At 37.9% G+C, this 25061-nt stretch overlaps 1 protein-coding gene and 1 long non-coding RNA gene across 2 annotated transcripts in view; one reads left to right on the top strand and one right to left on the bottom strand.

Moving 5' to 3' along the window:
* Nucleotides 1-24510, bottom strand: part of SLC16A7 (solute carrier family 16 member 7) — a 168530-nt gene extending 144020 nt beyond the window's left edge. The window contains exon 1 of the mRNA XM_032874623.1: nucleotides 24452-24510. The gene's annotated coding sequence lies outside the window, so the exon portion shown is untranslated. The remainder of the gene's footprint in view (nucleotides 1-24451) is intronic.
* LOC116877727 lies at nucleotides 11429-11771 on the top strand. Its single transcript, XR_004384698.1, has 2 exons — nucleotides 11429-11536; nucleotides 11651-11771. It is a non-coding gene; the product is annotated as an uncharacterized LOC116877727 (long non-coding RNA).
* Nucleotides 24511-25061: the final 551 nt, after the last annotated feature.

Here is a 25061-nt window from a genome sequence, read left to right as displayed (position 1 = left end):
CGTTAAATCTATTTAGTCAGTGGCAAAGAAATTAAAACTGTCCTGGTTACAATCTATATACCCTTTTAGTTCTTACTAAACAAAATTTGTTTTCTCTCTTACTCAGTCTGACCAAGTTGTCATCAGCTATGAGATTGAAAGTCCAGAGGCACTAAATATATGATAAATTGAAATTAGAAAAATATACAGCTGTAAAATGTTATAAATAAACACATTAGTCAATGTAAAATTTTAAGAAAAATCTGTCTCTTTAGGTAACAAATTTTATCGTTCAAGCATATTCTTATGTAAATTACTTTTTTTTTTTTTTTTTCTTCTGGGGCACCTGAGTGGCTCAGTTGTTCAGTGCCTGCCTTTGGCTCAGGTCATGATCCCAGGGTTCTGGGATTGAGCCCCGCATCAGGCTCACTGCTCGGCAGGAAGCCTGCTTCTCCCTCTCCCACTCCTCCTGCTTGTGTTCCCTCTCTTGCTGTCTCTCTCTCCAACAAATAAATAAATAAAATCTTAAAAATTTTTTTTTTCCCCAAACTGACAAGTTGTTTTGTTTCTAATTAACCAGTCTACATTAGATGTATTTGCTATTGCCTCCTCTTCTTTCAGTTTGTTTCTTAATAGTGATGATGGAACATACCCAAGTAGATGGGCTTGTAACACATGATCCTAACCCCAGGCCACAGCCAATTGGACCTGGGATTATATCAAGTGAAGGGAAAGAAATAATGAATATTTATTAAGTAGCTACCATACACAAAGCATCACTCTCACTTATTACTTTTCACAGGCTCATCTATTCCTCAGTAGTTGCTATCATTATCATCCCACTTTACAGATGAAGAAACTGAGTCAGAGAATCATTAAGAAATTTTCCTAAGATTACAATGCTATCAGGATTTGAAGCTGAGATTCAAATCCAGCCAGACCAGCTATAGAACCGGAACTCTAACCACTAGGGTATAGCGTCCTGAAGTAATCTGCCACCTTACTACTATCTACAGGTGAAGCTAAGACAATTTTATTTTTTAATCTCGAGAATTTGAAGAATCACATGAAGAGACTGAGTCAGTTGAACTATGTTGGACACTAGAAGTATAAGGTCATTTATCATTGCAACAAAATGCAAAATGGGTAGACCATGGGGGAAAATCAGCCCTACATTACCCTTCCAGCAAGATCTGACTATACTTCCTGAAATTAGGTTCTAAGAAATCCCTCTGTATTTCCAATTACTGAGTTTATTACTTGAGTTAATTTGTGCAAGTCTTTGTATTTTGTAATATAAAAAAAAATCCCTCCATGGGAAGCAATTAAAAATTGCACATAAAATAGGAAAAATAGATAGAAAGAAGTATCCAGAGAATTAAACTAACTGAAAGGGGAAACCAGATGGTTAAGAGGTGTACTTATTCAGGTTTTCTCCCGGGACATTTGATGAACGGGGTGGGCTTGAACTTGATGTTTCTCAGCCCAAAGGGTGCTTGTAATAGATCACAGCTTACAAAACAAGCCAGAGATGGAAAGTCCAAAAGGTGATTTGCCCTCCTATAATCCAACAAAACTATACTGTCACTGTACCAGAAGTTTACAACAGCACACACACATATATACATACATGCACATACACACGCACCCCCCCATCACACAGCTGACAACAGCAAGGAAAAAAAAAAAAAAACAACAACACAGTTTGCCTCTAAACTTGGCACAGGTGAAGGGGAACAAAACAGAAATCACCTGAGGATTCATGACCAATAGTCATCTCTCACATGGCTTTACAACCCATTTCCTATTATCAAGGTAGTTCAAACATCTAAAAACAGTTTACAGTGTTGGGTAATGCCCTAGGTCCTGGCAAAGGAAACAAATTCTCTCAACTGGGAACCCAGCTAAGTCCAAACTTCAAATAACTCCCACATGACAAAGATCCAAGCAATGCTTATTTATAAGGCATTATTAAGCAAGAACCAGGAGAAACTACAGATGGAGAATCAGGTCCACAGATAACAAAATTATCAAATAGAAAATATAAATTAAATATGCTTTAAAAAGGAAAGGAGTAAAATGTGATTAAAGAGTAAGAGGCCATGAAAGATTGAACAAGAATTAAACAATTAAAAACTTTTGCCCATATATAATTATTAAAACCAAATAAAACCAAAAGAAGGCAAATGAATAAAAAATACAAAAATTCTAATAGTGTTTAATTCTGAGTCAGGAAGTGGGGCAGAATGAGAAGCAAAGAAGGAGGCAAGGGAGAGGAACACAGGTAAGTTTCGATTTCTATTAATATTCTAATTCTTGATTTGGTTAGTGGGTTCATTAATTTTCACTATATTATTAACAAATAATTTAAAACACATGTGAATATTGAGAGCAGGTCACGAAGCTGAGGGCAGAGACATATTCATACCTACACATTTTAAAAACAAATATTATAATTCACTACATTAATAGAATCCAGGAAAAATCATAAAGTCATCTGAAAATCCTACCAACCTAAAAATAGAAGAAAAAATCCTTAATCTCATGGATAATATCTATAAAAACAACAAAAAATGAAACAAAATCTTACTATTATCACTGTAAGAGATTAGGAACAAAAGAAGAATGCTTGCTTCTATCAGATCTACACAATGTTTTATTGAGTCATAGGCCAGAAACAAAATTCTTTTTATACACAGATTACAGATACACCTATCTGCACAGGATGCAAAATCAACAAATAAAACACTAGATTTAATTAGATAGTTTGGTCACTTTGATAAGTAAAATATATAAGAATGTAAGAATATATAAGAATAAATTAAGAATAAATTAAATAAATTCTTAATAAATTAAGAATATAAGAATAAATTAAAGTTTTTTATATGCACAAAATATAAAACATACGACTTTAAAAGACAGCATATATCTTCATTATGTAGTTCTTTAATAAAAATAAAACAAAATATGGCAAATTCTTTTCAGATACTTTTTTAAAATGCAAGACATGAAGGAAGATTTAAACGAAAAGAGAGATAAACCATACTCATGAACTGAAGGCCTCAATATCATAAAACTGCCAAATGGATGTACTGATTCAAATGCAATGAAAAAAATCTTTTTTGTTTGTTTGTTTTTTGGTTTTTTTAACTTGAAAACTGAGTCTAAAATGTATTGAAAGACCAAAGGGCAGGACTGGTAAAGTCAGTTCTAAACGAAAACAAATGAAGGGGGATGTGCTTTACTAAATATCAAGGTTTATTTCACAGCTATGGGGACTAAGGTGTGCTACTTCTAGGATACAGAAATTCACTAAGAAATAGAATAGAAAGCCAGGGAATAAATATACACTCACACTCACACCCATACATGCAGAAGTTACTCTGTATTCCAAACCTGGCATTATCAATGAGTAGGGAAAAAGCATTGCTCATACACACAGGAAAATATGACATGAGATCTTTCCCCCACACCATGCAGAAAAATGAACAGTAAATGAATCACCATTTAAGATAAGACAGTTCTGGGGCTGTGCTATCTAATCCAACAGCCATGTGAGTCTATTTAAATTTAAACTCAAATTGCTTACAATGAAATTTAAAAATTTAGTTCCTCAGTTACACTTTTCACATCTCAGGTGCTCAAAAGTCACATGTGGCTAGTGCCTAGCATACCGGACAGTGCCAGATATAAAATATTTCCATCAGTGTACAAAAGTCTACTGGACAGTGCTGAGAGACATTTAGGATAGTATCTTTATGACCTTGGGGTTGAAAAGATATATTAAGCAAGAAATTAGCAAATTAAACAAATAAAAAAATGGGAATAACTGATAAATTCAGCTATTAAAATTCAAAATGTATCAAAAGACACTATACAAGAGATGAAAAGAATGCCTATGTCTGAAGGAAAGTATTTGTAATATGTATGTACAGAATACTCAGGATATATAAAAACCTACCTAAGCAATAAAAAGATAAACACTCGTATAGAAAAAAATGGATAAAAGACTTGTCGGGTACTTTATGTGATGACAGAAAATGATAATTATAGTCTGACTTATTTTATCAATATATGTGGACTAAAATGTTTGACAAATTTGCATGTTTCATTTTAAATCAACATGAGTAAGGAGGGGAACAGCTACCTATTTTGTGGCCTGGAAGGAAGATTATACTGGTTTAGACAGCAGCCCAGCAACATTTAAGTAGGCCAATAATAATGTTTGAACGTGTAGTGAAGTAGATACTTCTAATGTTAGCTTACGCTTCATTAAAAGATAGTTTTCTAGCTCCCTTAACAATTTAACTTTACCTTATTTTGAGCACACAAAAGTACTTAGGAGGCATAAACCATATTTATACCATCTTCTCACTCTGGGTGTAAAATTTGGTGGTGACTGTGGCATTAATTTCATATTTACTTCAATCAGAAGAAACAGAGAACACAAAAATGTATGTGATTTGTGGGTGGAATGGAAAAAGTAAATTAAGTTATAAACATATGAGGAAATACTGAAAGTATAAGCAAAGCAAATTTCCAATCCTGAAGTAATATGAATGGGTATTCAATGCACCATCCACTTCCTTACCACCCCTACCCCCACCAAACAAACAAACATGGAAAAGATAAAAAACAAATTACAATTTACTAGCTTCTATATGGAATTTTTTTTCTATTTTAATAAAGTGAATTTTAAAAGTTGATGTTTACATACCTCAAAACCTGAAACAAAACTACACTCACACCACATAACCAAATGGCATAGTTTGCACTAAATCTTAGCTTTAACCAAATTCTAAGAGAAGCGTTAGAGGACCTTGACCTTCTATTCTGGCATACTATTAAAGAATGACAATATTAAACTACTTCAAAATAATTTAAACTATTAATTAGTATCATGAAGCACCAAACATAATACATGGTAATTTGATGCTTCTCAAACAGGGTAGTGTATGAGCCTATGATTCTACAAGTAGACTTTTTAATTTGCCAGAAAGAAATACATGGGAATACTTTGTGTGGATCCCAGCAAACTATGACATGATTTAACCATCAAGGTCTTTGTAATCTAAGAACAAGAGGAAGACAATTAGTAGCTTGGCAATTCTGGTACAAAGTGAATAGTGTTAGTTGCAGAGAGAAAGGGATATTCAAGTCAGAGTGATCATTAGAGGACATAAGACCATCACTAGTGATAATCAGGAAGAGTCCATACCGTGAATCAGGATCCTGACCCAGTGGATAGAGAGTGTATGATGGGTGATAGCCTAAAGTCTAGGCCAGCTAGAAGTTACCACAAACATGATCCACTTTAGGGTAGCAGGACATTTTTCTCCTGAGGTGAGGTTCAAGGACTCCTCTCCCCATGGAAGGAGACTATAACGAACAGGGTTGTGTCCCAGTTCTCACAGAGGACTGGGAAGCCAGAGAATTCTACAACCAATAATCGGTATGTGGAGACAGGCATAAAGTACCCCCAAGAGCGGAAGAAAATGAGGCTGGGGAAATCAGGCTCGCAAATGCAAGCATGTAACTCACATTATTTAAAAAAAGAGAGAGAGAGAGAGAGAGAGATTATACTTGAGAAAACAATGGTCAACCATGGTACACCAACTCTTGAATCCAATTTGCTGTTGAGAAACACTGCTAAAAGCTAATTCCTCCAATTGTCAGTAATGGGGCACACTGACTTCCAGCTTAGCCTCACTATTAACTACAATCCTAGGCAGAGGCTGTTTAATTATATGTTCTGCCTCTGTTCAGATTGGCCTGTCAAAGCAGATCATGTTTGAGCTGGCCCGTAAGTACAATCAGTGGGCCAACTTTGCATGGCTAAGGAAAGCAGACCAAAAAACCTTAAAATTCAGAGAGGGTGAATTTTTGTGCATAATTTTATATTTCTGATTAATAGTCCCATATGGTTCTCCTCTGCGGTGTATTCTTAATTGTATGCTTGACTTCTCTTCCTCACAAATGCATGTCTCCTACTCCTTCTCTGCTACACAGACTCTTACTTCTTTTCTCTTACCAAATTCCTATGTTCTGTTCCTTCCAAAGAAGACACTCAGCTCTAATATCCTTTTGTTGCAGAGGTGTTAGTACAGACATCAGTACAGACATCATTCTTTTTGCAAAACCAAGAACAGGAACTGATGACAAGGCCTTAGCATTGACTTTCCAGGCTAATGAAAATGCCGAGAAATATAACTTCTTGAGCACCACATGGCAAAAACTGCATTCTAAGCCCATAGGTAAAACCACTTGGTTGATGCCTACCTCATTAATATCAATTCTAATGCAGCCCATAGTGTGATATTTCTATGTGCAATCTTTCATAAACATACTTGATTATAAATTCAATAACGTGGATGTTTTCAGAGGAAGAAGTTTTTACATGAAGCAGTAGATATGTTCCAAGTTGGTATGTTTTGCTTTGCATCTAGAACTTCAACAATGAATCTATAACCCTCAGCGTAATTTATGCAGTCAAAACTGAGAAGAACATGATTAATCAAACCTTTTTCAAAGGCAGGCATCCATGGCTGCAAGAAACCAGAACCCCACTCAGCATAGCTTAAGGAGAAAAGGAGGAAAAAAAACAAAAACAGTCTTGACATAGAACTCAACAGCAGAACTCATGTGTTGGGTAGGTGCCTACTCTCTCTGTCTTTCTAGGACCTGAACAGTTAGTTCAGATGCTAAAATTATGATCTCAGTATTAAAATGTGGAATCTGGAGTGTCTATACTCAAATATTATCTCTATTATTTATTAACTTTGTGAACTTTGGTGAGTCACTTAATGTCTCAGTACTTTTGTTCTTTCCTGGAAAAAAAAGTAATAATGGTTACCTCTCTTATGTGTATGAACTAAAAACAAGATCACACATGATGTATTTAAGACAGTGCCTGAGACAGTAGGCACTAAGTTAATGTAAGGCATTGTGATAACATTATTATAATTGCTTGTTTGGGGCATATGTGCCATTCTTCTCTCTGGCTGCCTTTCGGTTATTAATTTTGCCAATTCCTAGATTAGGGAAAATGTAAAGAACACAATTCATAGGAACTTTTTCTCTTAGGCTAAACTTACTAACAAACGAAGCTGGCTAAGAAACCTGCGGCCTCTTGTAAGATGTTGAGTTCACTGTATGCCTGCAAGCCTTTTAAGTGAAATTGGGTAATCACTTTTCGTGGATTCAGTAGATAATATTAATACACTGGGTGAAATATTGGGCTACACAGCTTCTAAGTTTCTTTGAATGCATGGCTCAGTTTACACAGACATCGTATAAAATCCATGATACTAAATTCAAATAAAGTCTTCAATGCAAATCCAGAGCTTAAAATTTTCCTTTGTTTGAATCCTATAAATCTGAAAGGGAAAAGGGTATATACTTTATAAGTCAGATTTGGTAAAGGTTAAATGTCCATTTCAATAGAAAATATTTGGCAAAATCTTTATGTTAAAGCAAGAGCTCACCCAAAAAGTTTAAATGCTCACTTCAGATACATCCAACATATGGAATTTTTAGTGTGATTGAGAAATAAAATGGATCCATGGAAGTGCTCAGGTACTGTAGTTGAAAAGTGCAGGAATAGAAAAACCACAAAATTTTATCAGCATAAAATTCTACATAGAAAGTATAGCCAGTTTCCAAGTAAAACAATTTCTACTATCGAAGATGCCATTTCTTGCACCAAAAATTCAGTATAGATACGTGATTCCCACAAAATCAAGAAAAAAGTGAATTGTGGGAAGGAGGAAGGGGACGGTGGTACCAGTGATTAAAAGGTAACAACTATTTCTCTTCAAAACTTCTTGACATTAACATCTTCGTGTATGTTATGACCAGAAGCACTATTAAGAAGGGAAAATCACACACCATAAGAGTGTGTGTTGAACAATGGAGACTGCTAATTGTCATGCATTCGGACCTTGGAAGGGAGCATTCTACTTTAAAAAGACTGGCTTTGCAAAATCTTAATTTTCATTACATTAAAGGATGTAGGAAGTATGGAAGGAAAAGTCCAATGTGTTGTTTTAGCAGACTGGCAAATATTAGTCAAAAGTAGGAAACTTGCTCTTATGCTTCTTGAATGCAGGTGATTTTTACTCATCTCTTAGCCCCATTATTTAGTACAACAATATTGTTAGGTTCATTGGTCTCAATCACATTAGAAAGAATGGTAAGATATTATATGCAAAGATAATTAGCAAAAAATACTAAGTATCCATATTTTAAAATCCATAACCATATACCAATTTATGTAAGTTAGACATGTGGTTTAATAAATGTTCCAGGTGAGGTATACAGAATAAAGCTTTAGAATGTAGTAAGAAGAGTAATTTAGGGATGCTGAGTTGTGTGTTTAAGGAAATCTATAAAGTCTATTCAGCAGATAAGCATATAAATGGTATTGATAATTAACCAATTCAGTGATATGGCTCCAAGCTTAATACTATACTATAGAAGAAAAGAAAATTTGGATTACAGATAACAAGGAATGGTTTCAAATTTTTTCTTAGTAATCCTGCAATACACACCAGATGTGTTTGCCTCCAATGAGGCAAAACAAAAACAAAACCTTCAGGACTACACAAAATTTGGACAGCCAACCCCCATAAAATAAATCTATATTTCAGTAACTAAAAGCTTTTATCAGCAAAGGAGTTCAATTTTTTAGAATGTCTCTACGTATGATTGCTAATCCAGAGAAACAGGGAGAATGAGATGTCAGTAGAATAAATGCTTTTTCTAACAATTAAAAGCCCAAGATTTGGAAAGGCAGAGTGACTGGTTGAATAATAAACAAGATAACCACAGTATTCTCACATGGGAATTGTTTATTTAGTTCATGAATTAGATTTAAATTATTTTGAGAGTATTAGGACAGATCCCAGGTCTCAAAAACTAATTCCCCACCTTAATAATTCCACTTACCACTTTGCTTTTTATTGTTGTTTATCATATCAATATTAAAATTGTAGTAACCCATATGACCTTGATGTTTGTCATTTTCTTATGAAAACAGAGACAGTGGCTACCTGATTTGCTATGCTTTGCAAGACACCTAGGAATATGTCACATCTTTAAAACTGTGACAGTAAAATCCTGAATTTACTCTTCAGGCACATGCAGGGCTTTATAAATAATTCTTTCGAAATTCTATTTTGTCTTAAACACAAAGGTCTTGCCTCAAGGCAATGTTTCCTAAACGGCGTTCCATTAAATTACAATGCTATGAAATTCTGTTCGAAATGGCATCTATCATCAAGTAAAGTTTGGAAAATTTTGAACTAAGGCATTGCCTGAATAGAGTATAGATTAGAGGCTAGTGCCTGTCCAAAGCCAAGTAGAATTTTATGAGTATACTAATAATGATGGACGAGAAGGGTACAGACATTTAATAAGAAACAATTTTGCCTTTATAAATTTTATGAAAGTGCACTAATTTAAGTAATACATTCACATGACTAAAGACTTGCAGAAAAGAGCAACAATATGTGCAGATTAAATTTTTTGATTCCATACTTCATGGTGAAATGGGCCTAACAATAATGCTTACAAAATAAAAGTGATTTCCTCTTCACACTACATATTGACACAAAATATTATGGGTTAGAAAAAAATCTCGATTAATTATTTATAAAGTTAGATAGCCACCTCTCCAAAGAATGTATTTGTGCCAAACCATATACCATATTAAACCCTATGAAATCTCACTCATGGTAAGTAAATTCTCAGACAGAATATGACTTTTAACTGGGTAATGATGCTAGAAAATATACTATTAAGGGTGCCTGGGTGGCTCAGTGGGTTAAAGCCACTGCCTTCGGCTCAGGTCATGATCCCGAAGTCCTGGGATCGAGCCCCACATCAGGCTCTCTGCTCAGCAGGGAGCCTGCTTCCTCCTCTCTCTCTGCCCACCTCTCTGCTCACTTGTGATCTGTCTGTCAAATAAATAAATAAAATCTTTAAAAAAAGAAAAAGAAAATATACTATTAAGTGTAATAGTAGAGATGAGTTTTAGTTGCCTTTTAAATAATGAATGTCAGGGGAATGGTATAAATAAATAACATGCATCTAAGCTCTCCTCATATAGTGGCCTTATTCTGGAAATTCCTCTAGATCCATAGATGACACCTTCTTTCTAGAATAAAAGTGACTCAGTTCCCCTTGTTCATTTTACTGAATGTTCTTTATTTTTTTACCCTTACAAATAGTTGAGACAACTGAATTAAGAAATACAATCAAGCAGAGTCTTAAGAAGACAATGGAGTTATTTTTACACAATAAAACCCTAATAAAGTAACGTAAAAATCAATTTAGAATGTTTCTTTTTTGTATTTGTGCAAAATAACTGACTCAGTATTTTTCTCATTAAAAATTAAAGCAGCCACCAAAATTTAAAATAAATTCAAGAAAAACTATGAGGGGCGCCTGGGTGGCTCAGTCATTAAGTGTCTGCCTTCAGTTCAGGTCAGGATGCCAGGGTCCTGGGATCGAGCCCCACATCAGGCTCCCTGCTCAGCAGGGAGTCTGCTTCTCCCTCTCCTGCTCCCCCTGCTTATGTTCCCTCTCTCCCTGTGTCTATGTCAAATAAATGGGTAAAATCTTTAAAAAAAAAAAAGAAAAGAAAAGAAAAACCATGAGCTTCCTTATACAGATTTTAAGCACAAATTTAATTTTTTTAGTTTTGTTCACACTAAATGATAAAATGCTTTGGTCAGAAGCAAAACAGAGAATTCCCATAAAAATGATATTATTTAGGTACTATCAGGATGCTTCCTACCTTCAGAGAAGACTTTAGGAAGCACCTTGGTTATAGGACAGGTGGGATACTACACAATAAAATCCCCACTTTGTACTTACACTTAAAGGTCACAAGCACAGAGTCATAAAGAAAAAGCAAGTTTCTTTAGGCATCATGCTGCTGCTGGTCCATTAGGCTTTTCTTTCTCAGTCTGGCTTTTGGCAACTGTTAGGTTCCCATGACTATTATTTGTAGTTTCCCCTTCCAGTAAAACTGAAGGGCATTTCAGGGAACAGTCCCTAGGTTCTGGCCAAAGTTAATGCCAAGATCCAACAGAGTCAAGTCATAGAGCAGAAGCAGGCCAGGGTCCAAGATGAGGCAACAAGCAAGCTCCAACAGGTTCATCTTTTTAGCTCTGGCACTTTAGGATTCACAGGCTAAATCCACATCTTATGAGCAAGGTAAAATCCAGAAAATACAAGTGTGAGTTATATAAGTGTCTTTATGCTTATATATTTATGCTGTTACTTTCAACAACAGGCCAAAGGCAGATTTCTGGGGCAATGGCAACTACGACACTCCAGGAGCAGGAAGAGTCACCAAAGAGAAGAATGACTGGTAACTTTGCTGTATTATTACTGGAGCAATTGTGTGACTACACAGTGTGGTTGTTTCAGAGAGACAGCAAACTCAGCATCTGAATGTTTACCAATCTTGGCACACAATTGTCTCTCCATATACCTGTTTTCAACCCTATCAGGAAATTCTTCATATAAAAGATTATAAAGGGAAAAAAAGGTAAAAGTCATTGACAGGCAAAGGACATTTTTATTAGTGATCACTGGCATATTTAAAACAGAAATTAAACTGAAAACTGAGAAAATATGTTCTCATGTATGTTTCTATTTTCAGATTTCTAGGAATTGCAGACTTCCCAGGAATGTAGGAAGGAGATGGCTATATAGACAAAGAATATCTACTTTTTAAAGCAAAGTTTGATTCTCTAATGAAATAAAGAATCATAGCACTTTGATCATCATATACTATTCTAATGCCTTCTGGTAACATGGAGAATACATCAAAACCTCTTCTTTTGAAATCATTAATAATTTGGTTACAAAAGATGGTCCTTTTTAGAAGCCAAAACAGTCCACGCAGAAACTTTTCTTATCCCAACAGACTATGTCGTCATATTTGTTTAATTCAGGATTAATAATACTTAATAGGTCAACTTGAATCCACTTTTGTGGAAGAAGCCCTATGCATACCGAAATACCAGATTAACTTATTTTTGTTTGAATTACTGTCTTTAAACTCTTGGTTTTGGTAAACTATATATAAATACTATATATCATCTAAAAATAGATGGTCTCTGCTCTTAATCTATCCATAAAAATGTTCAATTAACAATGGAACATTCCCTAGTTTACCCATCAACACTCTCCCATAAAAATACTATTCAGCAAGTATTAATAATCCATGATAATTTTCCCATACCTCCTTGATTGGATATCTTTTTGGAGTCAGGAAGGGATATTATAATTACAATGCACATATTATATTCTCTTGTCATCTCTAAAGAAGAGACCCACACTAAACAAGCATTAGACACAATAAAACTGATAAAAAAGACAGTGTTCAACTCAACTGCCTCACATTTTGAAACATGTAGGACCTCAATCATGTATTTTGAAATTGTTTTACTACGAAAGAAACACATTTTTAATCATTTACACTGGAATTCATTATAGCACCACCTTCTAGGTACTACAGTTGAATGTACTTGGCATTTGATGCTATCACAAGAGTTAAATTGCATATAGTGAAAGTCTCCCTAAATAAACCCCTTTGAAACGGGTTTCAGATGGACTTGAATTCAGATGGACGTTGAATTCAAATCATGATGAAGTTCCAGGACTTACATGGAAAATACATACAATTATTAAGACTTTGGTTTTTTAGTATATGTGCTGCCGAAGCGAGCACATCAATGTACCTATTTAATAAAACACAATCAAATACTCAGAAAAAAAAGTAAAACAATATTCAAATCCCAGTTATGTAGACATAGTCCTAATTTCATAGTGTTATCCATGTCTACCTCAATTCTTGGTGCTAACCTCAGTCACAACATACACAGTTCACAGACTTGACATTTTTTTTGGAGGAAGGGTATGTACTGTGATCTAAATGTTTGTGGCCCCTCAGATTCAGATGTTGACATCATACTGTCTGGTGTGATGATATTAGCAGATGGGGCCTTTGCAGAGGGCTTAGGTCATGAGGGTGGAGCCCTTATGAATGGAATTTGCGCTCTTGTAAAGGAGACCCCAAAGAGCTCCTGCATCCCTCCCACCATGTGAGGATACAACCAGACCTCTGCAACCTGGAGGAAGAAGGCCACACTGGCACCCTGATCTCAGACTTGCAGTCTCCAGAACTGTGAGAAATAAATTTCTGTTGTTTATAAGCTACCTAGTCTGTGGTAGCAGCCCGAACATACTAAGACAATGTGGAAAAGAGGCAAAATAAAATTTTGTCAACATTGTACTTGTCCTTTTAATCCACCCTTTGTTTTTTTGAGGAAGACTTCCATGTGTGATTTTGATATTTAAAAAAAATTTTTTTTTAATTAGTACAACCTTAAAGGACAGAATCCTAAATATTTCTCTTTTATCTTCCCTATTTTTCCTTTTCTAGAAAATGTGTGTTCAGGGAGGGAAGATTCTACTCTACCTTGGAAGACTACATGGACTAGGACAAACGATTTTGAAAACAGAGCTTTGTTACCTAACCCACCTGCTTCATTTCCATCCTAAATTAGTGAGAATGATGTCCACATTACAGGGCTATTGAGGCTGTCAGATAATGACTTCCAGGATTATGTGAGTTAATGCATATAAAGCCCCACGCCTTCTCTCTGGCACACAACCAGCACCAAGTATGCTATTTGCCTTTCTGTCTTCTTTTCTAATTCCGAAATCTGAGTGAGTAAATCTTTTTGAAAATCCTTAGAGAATAACTTAAAAATTACACTTCTAAATTTAGATTTTATAGACCACAACTCAGTATCTTAAAAGCTAGTAAAATATGAGGCCTGATCAAATGTGAAATAATTTAAACAGCTTATAGACTAAAAAAGTTGGATGGAACATTCACTCATATGAAAGTTATAGACCAAATTGTACATAATAATTTTTATCATAAACAGTGACATATCCCAATGAACAATAATTAAGTTTCTAAGCATTTAAAATAAATTTTATTTTGGGGGCACCTGGGTGGCTCAGTCAGTTAAGCATCTACCTTTGGAACAGGTCATGAAGGGTTCTAAGATCTAGCCTCACATTGGGCATCAGGCTCCCTACTCAGTGGGAAGTCTGTTTCTCCCTCTCCCTCTGCCACAGCCCTCCACATCCCCAGCTTGTTCTCTCTCTCTCTCGCTCGCTCGCTCGTTCGCTTTCAAATAAATAAATTAAAATCTCTTAATAAAGGGGCACCTGGGTGGCTCAGATGGTTAAGCATCTGCCTTGGGCTCAGGTCATGACCCCGGGGGTTGTGGGATCAAGCCCCACATTGGGCTCTCTGCTCATTGGGGAGCCTGCTTCTTCCTCTCCTGTTCCCCCTGCTTGTGCTCCTGGTCTCGCTCTCTGTCAAATAAATAAATAAAATCATTTTAAAAATCTTAAAAAACCATTTAAAAATTAATTTAAAAAGTACTTTATTTTTAATTGGTGATATGTCTACAGAAGTGTCTCTTCCCCCTTTTTATTGAACATTTGAAAACAAATTTTATTGAGATAAGAGTAACAAGTCTATGTTATTGATAAAAATAAAGTAACAATAAAAATTCGCATGTCTCCTCCATGAAGCAGCTTTTTTCTTAAATCCACAGCATTTATTACTTAGAAAATTAATGATAAAAAAGGAAACAGTTTTTAGTGAACTTCAGAACTGGTATCTGTGAATCCTGTAGCAGGCCATTACTGTGTATAATTAATGTTCTTTCCAAGGCACAAGTGGCCAGATTACTCTCCACAGAGATGTTAATGTGGCCCATGAGGGATGGATTTACATTTTCATATACTCCCAGAAGCTTCTTCTGATCACTCACCTTTTCCTATCTATTTATTATTTTGTCATATCCATTAGTGATATGCAAATATTTCTGCAGTATCTGCTGTTTTCTAAGTTCAGGGAGGGAAAAAAAAAAAAAAAGACACCTGGTATTAAGTTGCACTGATTCTTTGTTTTTCCTTTCAAAGAGGCCACTGCTTTACGAAAATGCACTGAAGCACTTTATTGCTACACTAAAGACACTGTAGAATAAGCAAGTGGGGCCTAGATAAATATTAGGAAGGAATACTACAGAAAAAGGAAGGAAAAAAAAAGAAGACATTATAATGAATCAAACATTAAGAAAGAAAAGAGAGAAAGAAACAAAAGAAACAGAGAGGATATAGAAAGTTCTGGGTCAATAAAACAGTATTTTCAATAAAAACTTGCGGATGCATTTGTAGTGAAAGCAGACTCAACTTTTACAAAAATATGACACAATGCTTTTAACAGGATTCAGTCACATGATAGAAGAAAGTGGCTAATTCACTTTTTTTTAAATTATTGAAGTCCATTCTTATCTATGTCCCAGCTCCAAAAATTTCCTTTTAAAAAAGTCAATTTCTTGATGATAATGAATAATGGTGATCTATTTACTAGTATCACAGTTTTAAGCCAAGTATCTGTTCTATCTGATCCTCAGTATTCTCTTTTGTAGAATGGGAACATCATCATCTACCTCACTGGGCTACTGTAAGTTTTTAATGAGATAAGTACGAAATGCTCTTGACACAGTGCTGGCGCTTAGTTGTGTTCTCAATATCTAGTATTTTTTTTTTTTTTTTTACTAAAACTAGTGACTAGTAAAAATAATTAACACATGTCTAGCATGCATGTGCTTTTTGAAGATTGAGATAAGTTTTGAGAAAAAAATTCTCTGTCTTCTACAGGAAATAATCAATTTTATCAGGTGAGTAATACTCTGGATCAGGGATTTTCCACATAGACTATGCTTTAGTATCACAAATTACTGAGTAAAACAAAAACTTATCTTTAAATAATTCACCAGTGGGCATTTGCGTGACTCAGTCAGTTAAGCACCTGACTCCTTGTTTCAGATCAGGTCATGATCTAGGAGTCCTAGGACAGAGCTTTGCATTGGGCTCCCTGCTCAGTGAGGAGTCTGCTTGTCCTCTCTCTCTCGCCCTCTGTTCCCTTCCTCTCTACTCCTTTCCCTCTGCTTCTCCCCCACTCTGCCTCTGTTTCTCAAATAAATGGATAATCTAAATAAATAAATAAATAAATATCCACCGATTGGTTCAATGTCTCATCAAGTTTAAGAATTATTGTTCTAGGGGCACCTGGGTAGCTGAGTGGGTTAAGCCTCTGCCTTGGGCTTAGGTCATGATCTCAGGGTCCTAGGATCAAGCCCCACATTAGGCTCTCTACTTAGCGGGGAGCCTGCTTCCCCCAATCTCTCTCTGCCTGCCTCTGCCTACTTGTGATCTCTCCGTCAAATAAATAAATAAAATATTTTAAAAAAAGAATCATTGTTCTAGATGAATACTTACAAAATGTATACTCACAGACAAATGATTATATTATATGAATTATATACATTTTTAAAATTTTTTTATTTATCCATGTGTTTGCTTTTGCTTTTGAGTTTTGTGGTTAAACTGATCATCTCCTCATTTCACTTAACAACTATCTCCTCGGGGTGCCTGGGTGGCTCAGTGGGTTAAAAAGCTTCTGCCTTGGGTTTAGATCATGATCTCAGCGTCCTGGGATTGAGACCCACATCAGGCTCCGCAGGGAGCCTGCTTCCCCACCCCCTCTCTCTCTCTGACTGCCTCTCTGCCTACTTGTGATCTTTGTCTGTCAAATAAATAAAATCTTAAAAAAAGACTATCTTCTCCGCTCTAAAACATTTCCGCTTCTTTCATTAAAGTCTTTTTTGATTCTTCCATCACATAGTGAAGTCTCCCGCTTCTAAAATCCTAGAGCAGGGATCAACAAATATATTTTCCTTAAAGTGCTAAATATTAAATATTTTAGGTTTGATAGGCGAAGTTACAACTACTCAGCTCTATCCAGCAGCAGGAAATTAACTGGCCACCGAGAATGTTAAAACAAATAGGTGTAGCTGTATTCCAGGAAAACTTGATTTACAAAAACAGGCAGCAGGCTAGATCCAGCCCAAGAGCTATAGTTTGTCAACCTCTGTTGCAGACTACCACTGCTCTCTTCCATTTATTTTGACAATTCTACTCTGGACTGTAACCATAACTGATACACACATTGAGAATGTCTCTGAAATTACAGTCTCCTCAGGGTGTCAGGAAGGATATCTTACGCATATTTTCAGCTCTCTATGTAGAGTACTTCATATAGCAATGCTAATTATTTACTGATTTGAAATGATTTAAGATACGGAAGCAAGATTTAGTTGCCATTAACATCTTACCTGCATTCAAACATCTACTGAGACAGTGACTCTTGGGGTTCCCTAATGGGCACTCTTATCTTGCTGAGTCCTTAGTTTATCTATAAATAAATACAATCTATCTCACATTGGTAATAATGAGAATTAGAAATACTATATATAAAAAATCAGACACACAGAAGGCACTTAAATTGTATTATTAAACAAAAAACAAACAGAGAAATGAAACAAGATGGGATCAGGAGGGAGACAAACCATAAGAGACTCTTAATGTCAAAACAAACTCAGGGTGGTGGGGCGGGTGGGGGGGGGGATAGGTAGAGGGTTGTGGGGTTATGGACATTGGGGAGGGTATGTGCTATGGTGAGTGCTGTGAAGTGTGTGAACCTGGCAATTCACAGACCTGTACCCCTGGGGCTACTAATACATTATATGTTTTTTAAAAATAAAAAATATTATTAACAAACAAACAAACAAACAGAGAACAGCTCTGAAAATTCCTGAGTGGACAAAACCAGTTTAGTCACACAGACAAAGCTTAATTTATTTAGCAAGACTAAATAAATTCTTGCTTATGCCTCTGAAAATCATAAGCACAACTTAAGCTGGTTCCTAAGGTTGATTTGAGGTAACCACTCACCAATTTCTTATCTAGACTTTTCTAAACCTGAATGCCTCCAAAAACACAGTGGCCCTAACCAGGTTACAAAAACAACAGGTAAAAAGGTTGAATATGCTAAGTTGATAGAAAAAATATGATACATGCAAACTGTCCCCAAATATGTACAGGCTATCAATAAAAATGAGAAGGGATTTATTTTGTGTGCCCTCTGAAAGCTGAGTAAGGACTCTAGGTAGAAGCAAGAACTTTGTCACAACTGGAAATGCCTTAAAAAGAACAGACTGCCTCAGTGTATATACTTAATAAATGGTAGTTTATTAAAGATGCTGAAGAAACAGTACATAAGAATGGAAAGAGGCAGGAAGAAAGATTTCCTCTAAATTCCTTACAATCCTGTAATCCACCAAAGTGTTAAAAGATATGTCAATACAGATAATTATACCTGGCCTCCAGAAATTTGTATTACAAAGAGAAACTAAAGACTTATACAAATGCAACTATAATAAAATGTTTAAAACAAATTAGACTGATTACAAATGCAACATTACTAAAATTTTTTAAAAGTTTCTTCTACTTATCTAGAGCCTTCAAAGGAAATTTGAACATAGTATTTAAACTCAGTTATGAAGGTGAGGTTAAAGCTAGAAATGGAAAAGCAGGAAGTCAGAGCATTTTAAGATGAAAGGACAACATGGCCAAAGGTATGGTGGCAGGAAATAAATGCAGATGAATGAGACAGAGGGGCCAGTTCAGCTGGACTCAAGTATGATGATGGTGGGAGATGAGCCTGGAAATTTTTTTTGGAATTACAGGGAATGAAATGCTAGCGCTTAGACCCAGGAATAGGAATCACCAAAGTGGCAGGAACATATCAGAGATGGAGGTGTACTTCAATAAGACTATCTGATGGCAAATACAGAATTAAGCGGTAGAGTGAGAAGGTAGCGGTGAGAAGAGCCGTTAAGAGACTGACATGGTTCTAGGTAGTATGTCAAAAGTGCCCAAACTCTGTGTCAGGCAACATCAGAAAAGAACAAAGTACAAAAGAAGTATTTTGGTTGTACAGTAGTCAGATCTCAGCAATTGACTTGGAGATGCAAGACCGGGAGGAGGGAGGTCTCAAATCTTCTAGACTAGAATGCTAATACCAATAACAGCAATAAGAGCAAAGCAAAGAAGGAAGACAGAGTACAGAGGATACTGTTCAAGGTGTCAGCAGCACAGGGAAGAGGAGCTGTCCAGCAGGCACTTGGAAAGGTCCGCCTGAAGCTTATGTGAAAGCCAAGGCTGAAGATAATGACGTGGGAGTTATTCCTACAGAGGAGAAAGCAGAGGTCACAAGAGGATGAGCTCTGTCAATCAACAGAACATACACAAAAGAAAAACTGAGCAGGAGTTGAAAGAAGGAAAGAAGGAGCTGCAAATAAGTAGTCAGAGAAGTAAGAGGAAAAGAAGGAGTACCTGGAAGCCAAAAGCTTAGGAAGCAACAGGTGCCAATATTGCCAGAGGCTGATGACAGGTTAAAACAAATGCAAGTCTGGAACTTAGGATAACATGATTATTACATGATTATACTTAATACATCTTACAAGAAAGAACTTATTCCCTCAAATCAAGGTATTTTCACAGGAGATTATCTTTTGAAGAAAAAACAGAAGACACCTGGAGCTACTCTGATCTCAAGGATAATTTCCTTAAACATTCTCAATTTGATCCTATTGGCTAATAATTTTCAACCACATCTAGTACCATTCTTCTAGGAGGTATATTTAAACATCAGGGGAATTTTTGGTAGTTACCATGACGGAGGGGAAGCTATCAGCATATGGAGGACAGGAGTCAAAGGAACTTAATGTCCTGCAATGAAAGAGGCATTCCCACATCAAGAAGAGGTGTCCCGCCAAAACGCCAACAGTAGCAGCTGTTAGGAAACACTGTCACGTGATGCTGTTTATCACTGAACACACCTTTGGCATACTTGAGAAGAACTGATAGAACTTTGGATTCTTACATTTTGGAGAATCAGATTTAAAATAAGGCAAATATCATTAATGCAGTTCATCCCTTAGAAACTGTTCAAGTAAATCCATGCCTTTTACTTTTGCTTTGTATTCATAGCTAATCTAATTCCAAAAGAAACTGTCTTCAAGTAAATAACTTAGCAGGGCACCTTTTTCTTACAAATTATAATTCATCTGCGTATTAACTCTAATCAGAATCTGTTTAGAGGTATAGACTTCTAATAAGAACACTTTTATTGTGTTATTAGGTGAGAAAAGAGCCAAAGTTTGACATAAAAAACTTTCTAAATATACCAACATTTTATGCAGATCTTTATTTTTCTAAGCAAATATTTTTCTTGTGTTCACCACATGTACTAAATATTTTTAATTGAAAAATTGCTGCTTTAATGCCAAATACTACCAAAAATTAATTACCAGTTTAGATAATTGAACCACATATGTCAATTTTTACAGGGCTATCTAATGGCATAAAACCTTTAACAAAAGTATCTTTATACCAGCATTGCATAGCTGTCACTCAAATCCCTGTAAGATTTTCATGAACTCATTTGGGATTTAAATGAATATTAATGAAAACATTCACAGGAGGTTTTTGTAGCAGGACAGGAAAGTGTTTTCGAAAATATTGGCATTACTTGTTAACACTGATATTTATGAATATGTTGAAAACGTCTCTGGTGTACCCAAGCACCAATTAGTCCAGTGCTAACTGGACTAGTTTTATTATAGTCAAGTTCAGTTTGTTTAACTTGTGGTTAATTTTTTCCCAGTGCTCGATTATTACTGTTCATACATAAATGCGCATACCCCCTTCTTGTTTACTAACAACCATGTATATGGGATAAATGTGGCTTTTTGTTTTTTCCCCTCTAGACAATGGTCCATATTAGGCTATTCTCTCACATTATGATTGTAAACTACTGGATCTCACAGGTAGGCAGACCAGGTGAACCTCAGTTCACCATTTGAGGGGCCAACTGAGAAAACGAAGTTTTCTCTTTAAAAAAATCTTTTAAGCTCTGTTTCTCGCTAAGACTTGGTGTACAGTTGTTTCTCAATACGTTTCCTAATCACTTTGATCCAGTTTTGAGAAAGGCTGTGACACACCAAAATGACCTCTTAGATAATGAGAGTCCATGTAACGGTTCATGAGGCAATCCAACACTGTTAGGCCATCTAATGGGAAACATGGCATTTATAAGAGTTCCTAAATATCTGTCAAGAATAAGGCAGTGATCTTTACAACAACCTAACAGTCTCAAGGCCACATAATTAATATGTACACTAGCTGCCATTCATTATACATGTGCTTGGCACAGTGCTAAGAATTTCACAGGTATTATCTCATTTGACCTTTACTCCCATTATATGAAATTGAATATTATCCTCTTTTTGTGCATGAAAAAATGAAGAAACAGTTTTTGAGAAGTTTTTGCACATGAAGAAACCAAGATTTCGAGAGGTTTGGCAATCTGTCCTAGCTGGTAAAAGGCAGAGCCAGGATAAAAACCCAGAGAGACCAGACTACAGAGGTCCTGCTTTTACCCTCTTCCCTCCTTTGCCCGAGACCCGGGCCTTTAGCTGTGGAATCTGAGCAAGTTAACTCTTGGTGCCTAAATTCCTCTTCTACAAATGTAGATATTGATAGACTCACAGAGAGTAGTAGCATAGTGCCTAGAACTTGGTAAACATTACAGAGATGTTGCTACAGTCATATACTCTTGGGCTTCTCAAAGTAGGTGGATTGTAGTCCGCCCCAAGTGTAGAATAAATTGCAGCTCAGTCTCCTCTTCCAAAAAAATGGAACTCGATCATGGGCAGAGATAATTTCTAGGGAGAGTGTCCTTCCCTCATAGCAAGAAGAAAAGTCTCCATTTCCTGCCTATACACAGTCACTCAATAGGCAAAAGAATGGGGCTGGATACACCAGTTTCTGAGGTGAGGTGCCTTTCTCAAATTGCCTTTTATCAGTTCTTAAAAACATTTCTTACAACTGCTAAATCCCTTTCAAGTTATTTAGGATATATGTCTCTTACATTGAGAAGGAAATTGATTGAAAGCTAACGGGATATTGTGATGAGCACCAGGTGTCAGAAGTGTCAAATCACTATGTTGTACAGCTGAAACTAATATTATTACGCTGTATGTTAACTAACTAGAATTTAAATGAAAACTTAAAAAATTAGAAATAAATAAATAAAACATATCTAACAACAACAACAAAGCACTAATAGTATAGGAGGAAGATTAACCTGGATAACGAGATGTGAATTTTGAGAACAGAATTCCACCCCCATCCATCTTGGAAACCATAGTGCAGTGTCTGGAATGATTCCAGAGGTTCAAAAATAGCTAGTCTATGTTTTAGGTGTTTTCCATAAACGTTATTCCTCATGATAGCACTTCAGGGTAGATACTACCAACCACATTTTAGAGATAAGAAAAACTGAGGAAATTGTTAAATAATTGCTCAACCTTACGAAAGTACAAAACTGACCTTGAAATCTAACTCTGAAGTTAATTACCTTTTTCCATGTGAATATCTTAAAAAAAAAAAAGTTTACTGAATATAAATATAGAAATAAAAGTAAATGCAGGAGACCTCCTTTTATTTCAGATTCATGATCCAGGAATATGACTCTGGATGAGGGATATTTCTATAGGTCACTCTGCCCTTCTTCCCTTCAGGAGGGCTCAAGGCTGAAAATATAAGCTACGTATTATAAAAGAGTAAATGCATACCCAGAAATAAACTGAGCATTTATAGGAGGATTCAAGAACTTGGACATTGGGAAATGGTGTTAAAAATTTCACATCACTTACCATTATTAAAACACTCCCTGGGGGGAAAAAGCAGTATGTAATTGCAAACTGCTGATGTGAGTTTTGAAAAAAACAAAAAACAAAAAACGATTTCTGACTTCATGAGTTGTTACACAACACACTGAGTTGCTTAAGGTAATAATCTTTCCCTTTCACTGAATCATTCAGTTGCCCGGTCACTTAGATTGCTTTAAATGTAATGTGTTCAGAAGCAGAAAGTGGAGTTAAGATTGCTTCACCAGGGCTAAACAAGGGTCACCTTGTTCAACCCTCACCTACTCTCTGCAGCCACCACCCAGCTTTGATACTCAGCCACACTTCCCTGAAATGCACACTTAGTACTTGTGGTTCCAAGGACGACAGCACATTCAAATCAATGCGTCTTTCGAAAGTTTGCAGCCCTCCTGAGCTCTGAACTTGTGCTCAGTCATAAGCACGCAGTGCCAGGAAAGGGCATCTAGCGCCCACTGTTTCCTCCTGACCAGTCTTTTCCCCATCGCCCTCGTGATGCCTCACTATTTTAATTCTCCACTGTGTCTTTTTTGGACCAGGAAAGGGAGGAGGACATGAAATATTAGCTTTCCTACAAACACCAGCCAGCTCTCAGTCAACCCAACCCACTGAGTACTTCTCCAGGAAGAGATGGTAGTCACTTGAAGAGAAACCGCTCGTTTCGTGTGTGTGTGTGTGTGTGTGTGTGTGTGTGTGTGTATTTTAATATCCCTGGAGTAAACCACAAAATCCCCTCGCCAGACCTACCAGGAAAGTGGCCTTGGTCTTGACCACCCTCACCAAGGCAGTCTGCAATCCCTTGAGCGGGAAGTAAGGGAGAAAAGGGGCTGCAAAGGGCAAGAGCTGGGGAGCAGCCGCTGAGGGGAGGCGGTTCACACGTGAGCCACGTCTCTAGCCTCCAGCAATACCTGCCCAGGCCTGGCGCCCCCAGCGTGGCGCAGCGGCCCAGGAAAGCCGCGTGATACTGGGAGACGCAGGCCCTCCTCGACCCCGGTCCAATCACGCTCCTTTCTGCCCGAGCGCAGGCCTCTCCCCGACGCATCTTTCCATCCGCCTCCGCCCCACTATACAACCTGGGGGCCAAAAAATTAGGAAGACGACACCTCCTCCCTGTTGGTCCCCTCCTCTCAGCCTCTCCGAGCCCCGATCACCAGCTGCAAGACAAGACCCTCCCTTCACACACTTCCCCCACCACTCGTCCGCAATTGCTCGGCAACCAGACCACCCCGGGCTCTTCGCGGGTCTGGGAAGGGATGCCGGCGACAGGCGCGCTGGCGACACGCCTGTTGGGGACCAGCCCTGGGAGACTCATGGGCCAAGGAGAGGGGGAGCAGTGCGTGGGCAGTCTGCGCAAGAGCCCAGAGGGTCCGCACTTCCTCCCCAAAAGTACGCGGGCGCGCAGGCGCTTCCAGCCCAGGACCCCTCGGGCCCACCTCCCCGACGCGCGCGCAGGAGAGCGCGCGCCCGAGACCGCGCCTACTGCTGCCCCCTCAGCTCCAGCTCAGCTGTCCGTGCGTCTCATTGACGCGAGCTCTCCTCCCGCCGCGGCTCAGGGGGTTTTTGTCTATATAAGGGCTCCCTGGCCCGCTCTGCGTCGGCGCCTTTGTCGCCGACTATCCATTATTTTTACACACGCGTGCGGCTCTGCCGGCAGCTGGTTTCGCAGGGGCACGCTCGCCTTCCTCTCGCCCGTGCCGCCGCCTCCCCCCTCCCTCCCGGGGTGTACTTACTTCACCCGGTGTCTGGCACGGGGTGGGCGCTGCAGCAGTCCGTTCCGCCCCCGCCGCCGGTTCGCTTCGCTGTCCCCGGATGAATGGAATTATTTATTTATTTATGTCCCTAGTCTTGTCCTCGCCCGCCGCAGCCGGCGGAGGAGGGGTGAAGGGTGGAGGGGAGGCGCGGCGGCTGAGCGCCCTAGTTGGTGCCCGGGAGCGCGCGCCGCTGGGTGGCGGGAGTGGAGGAGGAGGGCGGGGGCGAGCGCTCTGGGCTGTCCGCGAGCGGGCCGGCCGCGGGTGGGGGCGAACCCCGCCCTGTGACTCAGGGCCGACTGAGCATGCTCCCAGCGACTGTCACCGCTGTAGACACTCTCTGGGGCTCCCGGCCCTTCACTTCAGAGTTTAGTTTGGGCCAAGAAAGAAAATCAAGAGTCGGATAGGAAGACCTTTTGTTCCGGATCGGTCGTGACACGTTTTACCGAAGTACGTTGGCGGCGAGCCTAGGGGCCAGGTATACGGTAGCTCTACTTCGGTACCCTCGGGAAGTTGTGCAATCTCTATGAGAGGGAAAGTGTGCACGGGTGAGGAGCCTGCACAGTGCAGGGAGATTTGAAGATTCTCATTG

This window comes from Lontra canadensis, unplaced genomic scaffold (assembly GCF_010015895.1).
Source record: "Lontra canadensis isolate GAN:19392208 unplaced genomic scaffold, GSC_riverotter_1.0 scaffold53, whole genome shotgun sequence".
NCBI lineage: Eukaryota > Metazoa > Chordata > Mammalia > Carnivora > Mustelidae > Lontra > Lontra canadensis.
This window is presented reverse-complemented; position numbering and strand designations above follow the sequence as displayed.